We start from the raw sequence: 13,780 nt of genomic DNA on the forward strand, positions 1-13,780 counted from the left end.
GGTCCGGGAAGATCCTGCATACCACGGAGCAACTAAGCCCATGCGCCACAACTACTGAGCCTGCGCTCTAGAGCCCGTGAGCCACAACTACTGAAGCCCGCGCCCCTAGAGCCCGTGCTCCGCAACAAGAGAAACCACCGCAATGAGAAGCCCGTGCACCACAACGAAGAGTAGCCCCAGCTCGCCACAACTAGAGAAAGCCCGCGCGTAGCAACGAAGACCCAACACAGCCAAAAATAATAAATAAATAAAATAAATTTATTTTAAAAAAAGATAATGGCTTCAGCTGCACTTGGATTTGTAGCTCAGTTGTTCTTTTGGTTTTTTTTTTTTTTTTTTTTTTTTTTTTTTACTCATCAGAACAAAATTTTCCCATTCTGTTAAGTTAAAGATGCTAGTTACATATCCACTCTAATTTTGTGAGTGACCGGATCATTAAGATGGGCTATATCTCGTATTTTAAAAATTTATTTATTTATTTATTTTTGGCCACGCTGCACGGCATACAGGATGTGGGATCTCAGTTCCCCGAGCAGGGATTGAACCTGTGCCCCCTACAGTGCAAGTGCACAGTCCTAACCACTGGACTGCCAGGGAATTCCCTGTATCTTGTATTCTTGTTTAGCTGGTCAGAGACTCTCCTTAAAATATAAGCATCAACATCTAAATGACACAAGGATTAGACGTCTGTGCTTCCAGATGCAGTGAAGGGATTACTCTGCCAGGTATTTTTTTCCTTAAACTCAACTTTTTTGGGGTGAAAATCACACATCCTACTTTCTGTTAAACTGATTATAATTTAAGTTCCTGGAGAGCATGCATTTCAGCTTAATCAGCACCAAACAAGAATGTGCCCACAGACACTAAATGAATACTACTACTAGGTCACATAACTAACTGAACTCTTTAGCTCAAATTTGAATCCTAAATCAACCCTACTTATTGTGAATTAGATCTAATTGAGACCAGATTTGAAACCCTTCATCTAGGGACTTCCCTGGCGGTCCAGTGGCTAAGACTCTGTGCTTCTAATGCAGGGGGTGCAGGTTCAATCCCTGGTCGGGGAACTAAGATCCCACCTGCCTCGTAGTGCGGCCAAAAAAAAGAAAGAAACCCTTCCTCTGCTACAGAACTATAAGCTCCCTAAGAGAAGTTCCCGGCAGAGGAGTAAATGCTGAGTGAAAGAATGAAGGACGGTGGGGGACTTCCCTGGTGGAGCAGTGGTTAAGACTCCACGCTCCCAATGCAGGTGGCCTGCGTTCGACCCCTGGTCAGGGAACTAGGTCCCTCATGTATGCTGCAACTAAGAGTTCACATGCCACAATTAAGGAGCCCACATGCCGCAACTAAGGAGCCCGCGTGCCGCATCTAAGACTTGGCACAACCAAATAAATATTAAAAAAAAAGAACGAAGGAGGGAAGGAACTGAGTCCCACCACCCCAGCTCTTCCTACAGCCCTAGCTAGGACACCCACTTTTTCCTCACTTGGATTACCATCTTGCCTCATCTCCGACATCCACGTAGTTTTCTCCCAGACCCAGGTCAAGAACAAGATTTCCCTGGCCAACACCGCACCAGACCATCAGACTCCAACCCACTCCCTCTATACTAAGCAGTGAAGCTACACCAGGCGGCTCGTCTGTAGCGTTCCATGAGGGCACGGATGCATCTCTCTGTCATCGGATCCTCTGTGTCCAGTGCCCAGAACATGGCAGGCACTCACTGGGTATTGCTTTAGCAAAGTAAGGGAGGCCTCTTACCACCAATGCCACTATGCTGTGTAGAGCTCAGTAGTGTCCAACATGCTCTCAGATATACGTACAGTTATATTATCTCCCTTGCTCTATGCACCACTTCATCGACTCTCACACAGGAGGAGCTGAGAAGACAACTCATTTCTAGTCTAAAGCTGTCATTTTGCAGATGAAGAAACAGAGGCCAGAGCTGCCAGACGAGTCCGAAAGGATCACAGAGCTACCTGGTGGCAGAGCCGGGTCTCACACCTGAGCCACCAGTGTTCTTCCCACCATACTCCTTTGTCTCTTGCCCAGTAATAGTGTTCTTTCAGTTCCCAGGAGGGCAGAAATTGACTAACAAGTCTAACAGACTTGTATATCCAGCTGCTTATTTAACATCTTCACGTCCAAAAACATCTCAAACTTGACATATTCAAAAGTGAATTCCTTATCTCCCCTTCCTACAATGCATCCTTCTTCCAGGCTCCCCCATTTCAGTAAATGGGAACTCCATCCTTAAACTGCTCAGGCCAAAAATGAGGGAGCCATCCTCAACTTCTCTATTTCTTTTATATGCCACTTCCAATCCATCAGCAAATCCCATTGGCTCCTCTTTCAAAACATATCCAGAATCCAACCACTTCTCACTCTTGCACTGCTTTACTTTGGGTACAAACTACCAACTTGTCTTGCCTGGACTATTGCAGTAGTTTCCTAATCAGTTTCCTTCCTTCCACTCTTGCCACCTACAACTCATCCTCAACATAGCAGCCACAATGATCCTTTATGTCAGATCATGTCACTTGGGTGCCTAGGACCCTCCAATGGCTCCCATCTCACCCACAATTCACAAAAAATCCAGGGGCCTATAAGGCCTAATATGATCTACCACCAATCCACTCCCACCTCCACATCTCTTGCTATGTTTCTCCTCTCCACCCTACTACAGCCATACTGACTGGTGTCCTCATGTTTCTTGAATATATGAGGCATACTCCTGCCTCAGGGTTTTTGCACTTGCTGTTCCCTCTGACTGGAATATAATTCTCTCAGATAAATGCTTGGCTCACCTCTTAACTTCCTTCGGGTCTTTGCCCAAATGTTACCTTTTCAATAAGACCTTCCTTGACCACCCTACTTAAAATTTAATACCCTGGCTCCTGGTACTCTTTATCTTCTTTCTCTGTTTAATTTTCCCAATATATATTTTACTTGTTTATGGTATGTTTCTGCCTCATCCCAACAGGCGAGCTCCTTAAGTCCTGGAACTTTATTTTATTCACTGCTCTATCCCCAGGTATGAAAAAAGTACCTGGCCTCCAGCAGATATTCACCAAACATTAGTGGAATGAATGAATGAGTGAATCAATGAATGAACCTCCATACTTTTAGAATCTCCCAGTAATCTGAAGGGTTTAGGCCAGAAGGGGAAGACCCTAGTTGAGCTCTGATCTCTCCCTCACTTCCCCCACTGTCTCTCCCTCTTCTCAGGCCCAGCCCAGCACAGCCCTTTAACACAAGAAACCACACCTGGGCTGGGAAGCAGGGCAGGACCAAGGCTACAGGTGCTTGTTGCCAGGATGATACATTTCTGCAGTGTGCTGATTTTTGAATTTAGCATCATGATATCTCACAAACAGAAGAGGTCAAAAATAGGTTGGGACTAAATATACTATTTAACCAAGATAATAGTACTGACTCAGTAACAGCAGCTCGTTTGTTTTGAGATATTTTGCAAGGAACAGTGCTAAATTTGCACTTGTTCACCTAGCTGTCCTCTTCTTTTTTCTCCAGTTTTTTATTATGGATTTCAAACATACATAAAGGTAGAAGGAATAGTATAATGAACTCCACGAACCCATTACCCAACTTCAACAATTACCAACATTTTGCCAATTTTATTTCTTCTCTTCTCTGATTGTCTCTGCAACCTCCGCTAAATATTTCATCTAGCTGTTTTCTTGAGAACTGGTCTACATACGACAGACCCTGGCCTTGTTACCACTGTATTCTAGCCACTATGTCAACCAATCTCTCTAGTCTAACCAGAAACACAGTAAAAAGAAGCACTTACACCCATTCCCCCACCCAAGCAATGACTAAAAAAGGAAGTGTCTAAATTCCAGAATGTTTAAATCAAGGGACTTGCCCATTATCACATTTGGAGGGATTTGGGGAGAAGGGTTGTTGTAGCTACAAAGTAGATGTAGACACTAGCTGTTTTCACTTGTTTGTACCTGATGCAGAATTTCTGAATGAGTTCATTCAATCCAGTAAGTATTCACTGACTACCTGCTAAATATGCGGGACAGGATTAAGATAACAGAAGATAAAGAAAACCCAGCTTCTGTTCTCAAGGAAATCACAGTGGGGGTGGAGGGTGGGTGCTGGGTGAGAAGAGTACCCAAATAACTAAGATCCAAGGCAGAATACGTTCTGTAGCCTAAGAGAGATTAAACAAATCTAAAGCGAAAGCTCCTTTTAAAAAAATCAACCCACAAAATTTGCAGACCCCAAGATTTATGCCTTCCTTAACTCTAAATCTGCCCTCTGCTGAATTTATTGCTATACAGCCAATAAGTATATTATTGGGAATTTGGGAATTCCCAATAATTCCCAAATTTGGGAATTTGGTGACCCACAGAATAGACTTTTGGAAGTGGATCTTTAATGTCACCTTTTGCTACTCACCATCCAGTCCTCTGGTGGGAGGGGACTGGAAAGTCCTCCCAGGGCTTGGAAAACAATGGGGCTAACTCGGTGTTGACACTCAAAGCATTCTACTCTGAGGGCATATACAGCAAGCAGCTTCATAAACAGGATAGAAGAGTGGGAGTGTGTCAAGAAGACATGGCTACATTTATTCAGAAGGATTTCCAAGATCTCTCTTCTCGCTACCTAAAGGACTGTGATCTTGGTGATCTATTATCAGAGGTTCCCAGAGAAAAGTGTAGTTCTCTGGACAAACCAGTGAAGCGTGGTTGGCCATGCTGTGCGTGAAGGAGAGAGTGGCAGAGAGAGTGGAAGAAGGGGCAGAGCTGGGATGGGAGAAAGGTTTACACCATCATCAATGCTACCAAGATTGGTGAGGTGAGGATGCAGGTGAGGATGAGGTGAGGTGAGGGAGAAAAATAAGAGTAGGGCAGGAAAAAGGCACTGTGAGAAGGGATAGGGCACAGGAAGGGGGATAAGGTAAAAGATGATTCTGGTTTGAAAAGATCACTGATGAAAATGAGAAAGATGCCATGAGATCCGGGAATCTAAGAGGCAGGATCTCACAAGATATTGAAAAGGGTATCAAGAGGAGGGATCTTAGCATGGGAGGGTGTATAGATTTTGAAGGATGGATTCACATTGGGATGGAAGGGGCTCATTTCACTGAAGCTGGGTGAAGCACTCACTAGATGAAGGGCTAATTTAGATGAAGGTTTTGAGTAACAGCATGTGGCTGAGGATGGTAGAAGGGAAGCAGCTGGAACACTCATAAGGGATTTCCAATCTCTTATGTATATGAATTCCTGGGGGTAAAGGATTTAACAGGATGAGAGGATTTGGGATAGAGTGCCAGTGAGGTGGGAGACACCTTAGGGTAAGTGGGAGCTCCAAGGACTCATAGGGTGAGAGGATATTTGGACAAAGGATAAAGAGAGGTATTAAGGTGCAGGGGTCTCAGGACACGTGGGGTCAAAAGCCATGAACAATGGGTTGAGGAAGTCACCAAGCCATGGGGCAAAGGTTAAGAGAAACCTTGGAAGTGATGGGGAAAGTGTTGGTGTTGGGCTTAGAAATTATTAGAAAATAAGGAACAAGGGGCTGAGAGTGACCTGGAAAACTAGGTAGGTTTAGGGGCAAGAGAAGCAATGGATCCAATGAGTTTTGAAGACTGTGGGTTCAAATCCCAGCTCTACTACTCATCTGTGTGAGTTTCAGGCTCTTCATTTGTTTAAAACCAAACCAAAACAAAATATGGGAAATAGTGGTAGATATATTGGGGTTGTGAAGGGAAACAGTTTACACATACAAAGCTTGGCGCACAGTAGGTGCTCAGCAGTTAAGTGCCAACCATTATTAAGGAGATAGCAGGGTAAAAAACCAGAGAAGTGAGGAGGCCACAGCAGAGACAAGAGGACAGTGATTCCAAGAGCTCGGGGGTACCAAGATAATGCAAAGTGTGGCCCCTGTGTTCATTATCTGTTGACTCTCTAGCACCCAGGACAGAGTAAGACCCATAAGAGCTTCTCGGCTTATACTTAAGGGCTCCCATGGACTAGGCCTGGTACCAAATGCTTTGAATGCATTATCTCAAGCACTACTATTATCCTACCCTAGTAGAAGTGAAGACTGAGGCTAAATGGTGTGCCTAAGGTGCCATACTTTACAGGCCAGAGTCAAACTAGAACCCAGATCTCTTATCACATCAATACCGCAAGCTGAAGCACTCTTATCCTGCTTTGCAAACATGTTAACTGATGAAGCCTGATCAAGGGAAATGGGTACGGACTATTAAGAGTGTAGGGGGGTCGCAGGAGTGAGGGAATAAGGTTCAAGAAGCAAGTGGACCCTGGGCTGAGATTACAACAGTAAACTTCTAGTTAGGAGTACAGAGTACAAAAATGATTGCAAACAAATATTATCTTGACAGAATTGCAGAACGTCACAGCTGGAAGGAAACTGAGATCATTTAACCCAACCTTATCATAATACAGATGAGAAACAGGTCCAGAGCAAGGAAAGACTTCTTCCAGGTTCCCAAAGCACAACGGTGGCAGAGCTAGGACTTGAATCTGGGACCACACACTCAATCCAGATTCTCTGATGATTCCAACTATATCTACTTCATATTCATCTCTATATCTTCCTGGGCACCAGCTCGGTGCTAGGGCACTTGTAAGTCATGTGCTGATTAACACTGGGGGGCTGGAGTGCAGAGAGGGATGTCCGTGGAGGTGATTTTAGGATGAAGGGGGCACACGGAATGAGGATCATGAAGTTACAGGGCAAAGAAGGGATTATCAGATACTGAGGGTTATGTAGAACATAACTCGGTAGTAAACTATTTTAGTAGGTAAGGCTTAGGAGTTACCAGGAAAGATTTGGGGGGAGTCACCAAGTTTGTGGGGGAACACAGGGAGGAAGTGGAGGGGGTTACCAGACCAGTGGGGTCACTGACGTTTTGGGGGACGTAGGGATCTCGGGTCGTGAGTCACTGGTTTAGAGCTGAGGTTGGTGGGTCCCTGGGCAGTGCTGGGGAAATTCCTGGGTTAGCAGAGTTAACGAATAAGAGGTGAGGATTACCTGGTGAGGTCTTAGGGTCAGTGGGTGGGGTGTGGGGGTCACAGAGGTGGAGGCGGGCGCAGTCACGGGGTGGGGTTTGGAAGTCATGGGGGAGGAGTCGCAGGACGGAATGGAGGGGCAGGGATGGGGGCCGGAACCTGGGGTGGGGGAGGGTCAGGCCGCCGTCCAGCCTCCCGGCCACCGGGCTAGGGCCGGAGGAGGTGGGGCACGCCGGGCTCGGGACCTTCCCGGGGCCCTGCGCCCGCCCGGCCTCCCACCTGGGCACGGTGGACCCACTCTTCCCGCAGCCACCAACCTGACAGCCCCCGAGGGCGACTCCGCCGACAGACCGCCATGCAACGGGCCCCGCCACCAGCGCCGGCCCCGCAACCCGCCTGCGCCATAGCCCGCCCGCCCGCGCGCAGCTTGCCTCGCGCCATATCCAGGTTCCAGGGCCGCCGCACTTTCCTCTCCTCTCGGCGCGCCTCTACCGAGCCCCGGAACCCGTACAGAAAATACAGGGCACGCTCCACCCCGCACCCCCAGCCGCCGCGGCCGCCGTCCTACTTATCCCGGTTCCCGGGCCGCTGGAGCCCGGGCAGCCAGGCTCTGAACGGTGCCGGTGAGAGCCCCGCCCCGCCCCCCGACCGGGATGACGCGCCGCCCGCGAGGCCGAGCGCCCGGGGAGGGCGTGATGACGTCACGACGCCCCGGTCAGGGACTGGGCGCGGCTCGCGAGCCGAGTCGTCTCTATAGCAATGAGGATCTGCCACCTGTCCTGCCGAGGGATTCGGTCCACCTGAGGCGGGAGGCGGGAGGAGCCCGAGGCCCCGACTCTCGTCGGCCGCCTGCGGGTGAGAAGGTGCGCTTCTGGAGGCGGAGAGGACCGGAGGGGCAGATTGTGAGGGAGGCCGTTCTCGCGGCTGCCACTCTCCGCACCGGGGCCACTGACCCTCTTCTCGCGGCTCAGAGCCCCCAGGCGTCCTCCTGCGCCTTACGATCCCGAGGCGCTTTACTGTGCGCAGTCCGCTGGCACTGCCTACGATCTATGAGCCACCCCCTGAAGGAAGCAATTGCAGGTATTACTAGCTCCTTATTGAAAAAGACGACGTCGAGGAGCCGTGAGGGACTGGCCTCTTTAGGGAGGGCGCCCTGAGGGTGCTCTTCGGTTCTCTCATTCCCCCGCCAGCCCCACCCGCAGCCTCAAAACCAGCTGCTCCCCCTTGTAGGCTCCTTTCGGGGTGAACAAAGCCAAGCCCTTTTACTGTTTCCCCCTCTCACTAGGGAGGGGCTGTGCTTGGGGAATTTTCAGACACCTAGGGGAAAAGTAAAAGAGAGTGAGCTTTTGGTAAAAAATTAAAAATAGAGAAGTTAGATGAGGAACTGGTAAACGTTGCCTCTTAGGAGAGGAATTGGGGTGACTGGAGAAGTGAGGTGAGAAACTTTTCTCCCTCTCTGTCCTTTTAGACTTTAAGTCCTTTCTTTTGTCTCCTCTCTCCCCTCCCCGCCCCCCAAAATTAACTAAAAAAAATTTTTAAAGGAAGTATGCCAATAAACTAGAAACATTTACAAAGTACTGTGTTTGGGGCCCATGGTAGCTAGAGATGCCATTGGTGGTTCCTTTCCTCCCCTGTCTAAAGAGCTTAACCACAAAGCCTCCCTTTCAATTTTAGACATTCTCTATTCCGCGTCTTACTGCTTTTGGCACAATTCCAGAGGTGGGACTGGGGCTCCAGTTCTCATCAGGTTCTCAGTTTAGCGGGGCAGTAAGGGACAGTTGATGGCCCATTCTTTTTCTCTTTTTTTTTGGCCGCGCTGCAGGGCATGGGGGATCCTAGTTCCCCGACCAGAGATCGAACCTGCGCCCCCTGCAGTGGAAGCGCCCCCTGCAGTGGAAGCGCAGAGTCTTAGGCACTTGACCTCCAGGGAAGTTCCGATGGCCCATTCTTATGGTTATATATATTATAATTAATCCTTTCTACATCTCCTGGTATAGAAATAAACAGCCTGACCTTTAAGGTGCCCTCTTTCTGTTCCTTTTTGGTGGAAGTTTGACAAGTTATTTTACCTAGATACAGAGAGAGAACATAGTAGCTTGTCCTGTAGCATAAACTTCTGGTTAGACATAGAGCAGGGACTAGAACTCAGGTTGTCCTAGTTTGTCCCCCCGCACCACCTTTTTCCATAATAAAAAATACATCTGTCCTTTCTCACATTCCTTGCAGATCCTAATTTGATTGGCTAATCACCTCTCCCATTACACAACAAAAACTCTGGGAAACTAGTGTCTGAATTTGAAGTATTAAGATTCTGATGATGGGTAATTTCAGGTACTCAGGAGAACTGGGGAGGAAGATACTTTGGAGTGGAGGATTGAAGATCATTTCTAGTAACTTCTGTTCTGCCTTTGAACCCCATCCCCACAATATACCGTATAGGCTGGTGGTCTTCAGACATTTTAAGAAATGGACTCCATATAAGAATTTTAAAGAACTATGTACCCCCTTGTTCATTTCTAAGTTGATACCTAAATTTTCCATCATAAATTTAAATACTTGTAGAGGATATAATTTCTGACTTACTGCAAATGTTGACGTTTTAAACTAAAACCATCACATCATTCTTAAATTGTATCTAGTGGACTCCAAATACCCTAAATATTTGATGTCTGCCAACATCCATTTAAAAATATATGAACAAGAAATTTTATATGGTTCCCTTTTTTATTGAATTCCTAATTCCATTCACTGCCCCTATAGAACTTTATCCTAATTAGTATATTTGTATGCTTTAAAGTCTTTTACTGATCACTATCACCTTCTTTGCAACAAAATTGAGTATATATTTAAGCTTATTGCTTGTGACCATAGGCTTTGTTGAAAAATTTCTTATGAATCAAATTGTCATTATGGTTATTACTAGTACACGATTTATTAAGCAACATCACTGTATTACACATTTTTATAACTTGTGAAACCTAAAAAGTACAGTTTTATTGAAAATGCATCTCAATGAGAAATATGGTGTTTCTCCTCAATTAGTTCAGGTATTCACAGACTAATATTACCTAATGGTGGAAGGAGATAAGGTGCCACACCAATTCTCTACCTGTTTTTTATTTTTATAGACATAAGCGTTGAGAAACGTTGTTCACATAGTAATTGGGAAAGGAAGAAATTTGTTAAAATGATATCCCTCAAGTCTTTGAACTGCTTCTAAATTACACGCCAACAATCACAGTGTCCTATTACCAAATACTGTTATCAAGTACTATCAAATAGAGTCCTCCTTTACTTTATTAAAAGCAAAGAATTGGAAACCACTGATATTGCAAAAGGATTTGTTAGTCATTTGAGTATCAGTTTCAGTCTTATGAAAATAATTATTAATTATCTGTCACCTTTTCACTCAGAGGCACCTAGTTAGTCAGATACTGATTTTCGTACTTCTTTGCCAACACAATTTTTTTGATAAAGTTCTTTCTTCATTACATGTCTTCAGTATCTTTCTGTTAAAATATTGACATGCAGATTCTCTTCCATATGGAAAACACCTGCCATTTGTGGAATTAGCAAAGCCAGTCTTCATTTCACATCAGACTTACTTTCTGTCAGGAAAAAGTCTGACTTTGTTCTTCAATTTAAATAAGTACATTAAGGGACTTCCCTGATGGTGCAGTGGTTAAGAATCCGCCTGCCAGTGCAGGGGATACAGGTTCAAGTCCTGGTCCGGGAAGATCCCACATGCCACAGAGCAACTAAGCCCGCACGCCACAACTACTGAGCCTGCGCGCCTAGAGCCTGTGCTCGGCAACAAGAGAAACCACCGCAATGAGAAGCCCGGCACCGCAATGAAGAGTAGCCCCCACTCGCCACAGCTAGAGAAAGCCCATGTGCAGCAATGAAGACCCAACGCAGCCAAAAATAAATAAATAAAATAAATTTATTAAAAAAAAAATAAATACATTAATATTCACTTTCAAGATTATAAAAATCACTGGGAAATAAATTATTAACTGTAGCTTATAAAATAGATTACTAAAGTCAGTCATGATTAAAATTATATAGATCTAATATTAATATTATAAAAATTGTAAAAACAAGATGGTACTATTTCTCATTGTATAATTTGGAATAATGCCATATAATGTATAGCTGAATACCTTAGTTAATTTATTAAGTGAAAAGTAGGGTAGAAGGCATGTTAGTCCCTTGGCAAATACCAGTTTCTGCTTGTGTTGAACTCTTATGTTTGGCTTTTGGGAACAACTAAATAACAATCGTGTAACAAAAAAAGAGAAAGAACTCCAATAATTTTCTTAGACTTCATGATCAAACTTTTTCTTATGTATTTAATTTAAAAAAGGTTTTTTGTTAGGAAATAATGGTTTGAGCAGCTAACAATTTCATTTTTTTTTTTTTTTTTTTTTTTTTTTTAATTTATTTATTTATTTTTATTTTTGGCTGCGATGGGTCTTCGTTGCTGCGCGCGGGCTTTCTCTAGTTGCGGCGAGCGGGGGCTACTCTTCGTTGTGGTGCGCGGGCTTCTCATTGCGGTGGTTTCTCTTGTTGTGGAGCACGGGCTCTAGGCGCACGGGTTTCAGTGTTGTGGCACGCGGGCTTCAGTAGTTGTGGCTCCTGGGCTCTAGAGCGCAGGCTCAGTAGTTGTGGCGCACGGGCTTAGTTGCTCCGCGGCATGTGGGATCTTCCCGGACCAGGGCTCGAACCCGTATCCCCTGCACTGGCAGGTGGATTCTTAACCACTGCGCCACCAGGGAAGCCCACAATTTCATTTTTTGCTAGCAGGAGGTATAAAATAAGAAACATTTTATAAGATGAAACAAGAAGATTGATTGTAATGGGGATATTTTGTTATGAAGGGAAAAAACAACCCCTTCCTTCTACTCCCCAGGGTTTTACACCCTAGGCCATGCATCAAGAGTCAATGTAGGTGAGGGATATGCCTTTCTTTTGTAAAGTAGGACAAGGATTATGGTGAAAGAGGAGGTAGAATGGAGAGTGCATGAATATGCTGGCTGGCTCTCAAACAGATGAGTTTTAGGGAAGAATTCTTATGGAAGTTGAGGATCTGGAAATGTATTCCCTTAAAACTCTCCTCAGGGCTTCCCTGGTGGCGCAGTGGTTAAGAATCCGCCTGCCAATGCAGGGGACATGGGTTCAAGCCCTGGTCTGGGAAGATCCCACATGCTGCGGAGCAACTGAGCCCCTGCGCCACAACTACTGAGCCTGCGCTCTAGAGCCCGTGAGCCACAACTACTGAGCCCATGTGCCACAACTACTGAAGCCTGCACGCCTAGAGCCTGTGCTCCACAACAAGAGAAGCCACCGCAATGAGAAGCCCGCGCACCGCACGAAGAGTAGCCCCTGCTCGCCGCAACTAGAGAAAGCCTGTGCGCAGCAATGAAGACCCAATGCAGCCAAAAATAAATAAATTTTTTTTAAAACTTAAAAAAAAAAACAACTCTCCTCAGATTGATTTCCTTGGCCAGGTACCCCCCTTGGAAAGTCTTCACATACCTTTAGGAAGAATTCCTTGGAAAGTCTTCATGTACCTCACTTTAAAGACTGCTTGATATAGACAGACCCATACTCCACTGGCCCTGACTCTACATTATTCCGGGACATAATTGCAAGTGTCCTAGAAAGAAGGAGGAAGACTTGGTGTTTTTGGAATAGAAGAGGGTTAGGAGAGAAGTCAGAGAAGATGGCCCCAAGTTGGTATAGTCACTCACCATGGTCCTGGATGTGGTCCTCAGCTTTGCAGTTCTAGAAATGTGATTTTTGTCAGTCCACACAAAGGTGTTCATATTTTGTCACACTGAATCAAACTCACAGGAAGTTAATGTATGAAATAGAATGCCAGTGAATTAATTTATACTCATAATCACCAAGTTGACTGGATTCCCTCTCCTGCTGGGAAATCTATGTAGAAAGGTCAGTTGTAATCAGTGTTACATGAGGAGTGCGGATCTTGAGCATGGCTATTGTTATCAAGCTGTGATGGCCTGATGTGCGATGCCCGGCACGTAACAGGAGCTCAGCAATTGTGGAGTAGAATGCACCTGTCTCCTTTATAGATGCTGGTGGGGAAGTTAAGGATTCTGGTAGGCCAACCCAACATATTTTTTGATCAGGTAGATTTTTCCTTGTTCCACTTAAATGGCTATATCATGTAGCTATTAAATCCAATAAAATTTCACGTCAGGGAATTATGTAATTACAACAATTAAGTTTTATCTATCATCTCTGAGCCTAGAAATGGATACTGTTCATTTATAAGGGGTTAGAGGTTGCTTTCCCGAGACCTGTATAGTAATGGTGGTAGTGGCTGAATGATCTCTATTTCAGAATTGTTTGGCGGCCAAGAATGTACTGCATAAAAAGAACGTTGGTGAATCTCAGTGCTGGTACTTTGCTAGAGATGGGACATCTTTACTAGGGAAGTATCTTAACCACCTGTGGCTGGATTTTGGGGCCTGTACTATGATAAGCAACAATACCCCAAATTTCCCCCACTCGGGATAATTCTTGATACTGCTTTTTAAAATAGACAAGCCTTTTCAAATTCTAAAATCATTAGGAATAAGATGGATAAGTGAAAAATTGGGCTAAGTCCTATCTGGAAGCAAGAAGACACTTTGTCTCCTCAAAGCTTTTTTCCAGCTCTAGGGTAAGCCATTGAGAGAGGAAAAGATGCCAGGCTGAGAAGTTTCATTTAGTATTTTAATAATAATAATAAAAAAAGACAA

General features: G+C 45.2%; 1 protein-coding gene across 4 annotated transcripts in view; it reads right to left on the reverse strand.

Annotated features, from left to right (window-relative positions):
• ZNF76 (zinc finger protein 76) overlaps positions 1-7,620 on the reverse strand; it is a 31,351-nt gene extending 23,731 nt beyond the window's left edge. For all 4 annotated transcript variants that reach the window (XM_061196347.1, XM_061196345.1, XM_061196349.1 and 1 more), the window contains exon 1: positions 7,328-7,620. The gene's annotated coding sequence lies outside the window, so the exon portion shown is untranslated. The remainder of the gene's footprint in view (positions 1-7,327) is intronic.
• Between the last annotated feature and the right edge of the window lie 6,160 nt (positions 7,621-13,780).

Source organism: Eubalaena glacialis, chromosome 7 (genome assembly GCF_028564815.1).
Source record: "Eubalaena glacialis isolate mEubGla1 chromosome 7, mEubGla1.1.hap2.+ XY, whole genome shotgun sequence".
Classification (NCBI taxonomy): domain Eukaryota; kingdom Metazoa; phylum Chordata; class Mammalia; order Artiodactyla; family Balaenidae; genus Eubalaena; species Eubalaena glacialis.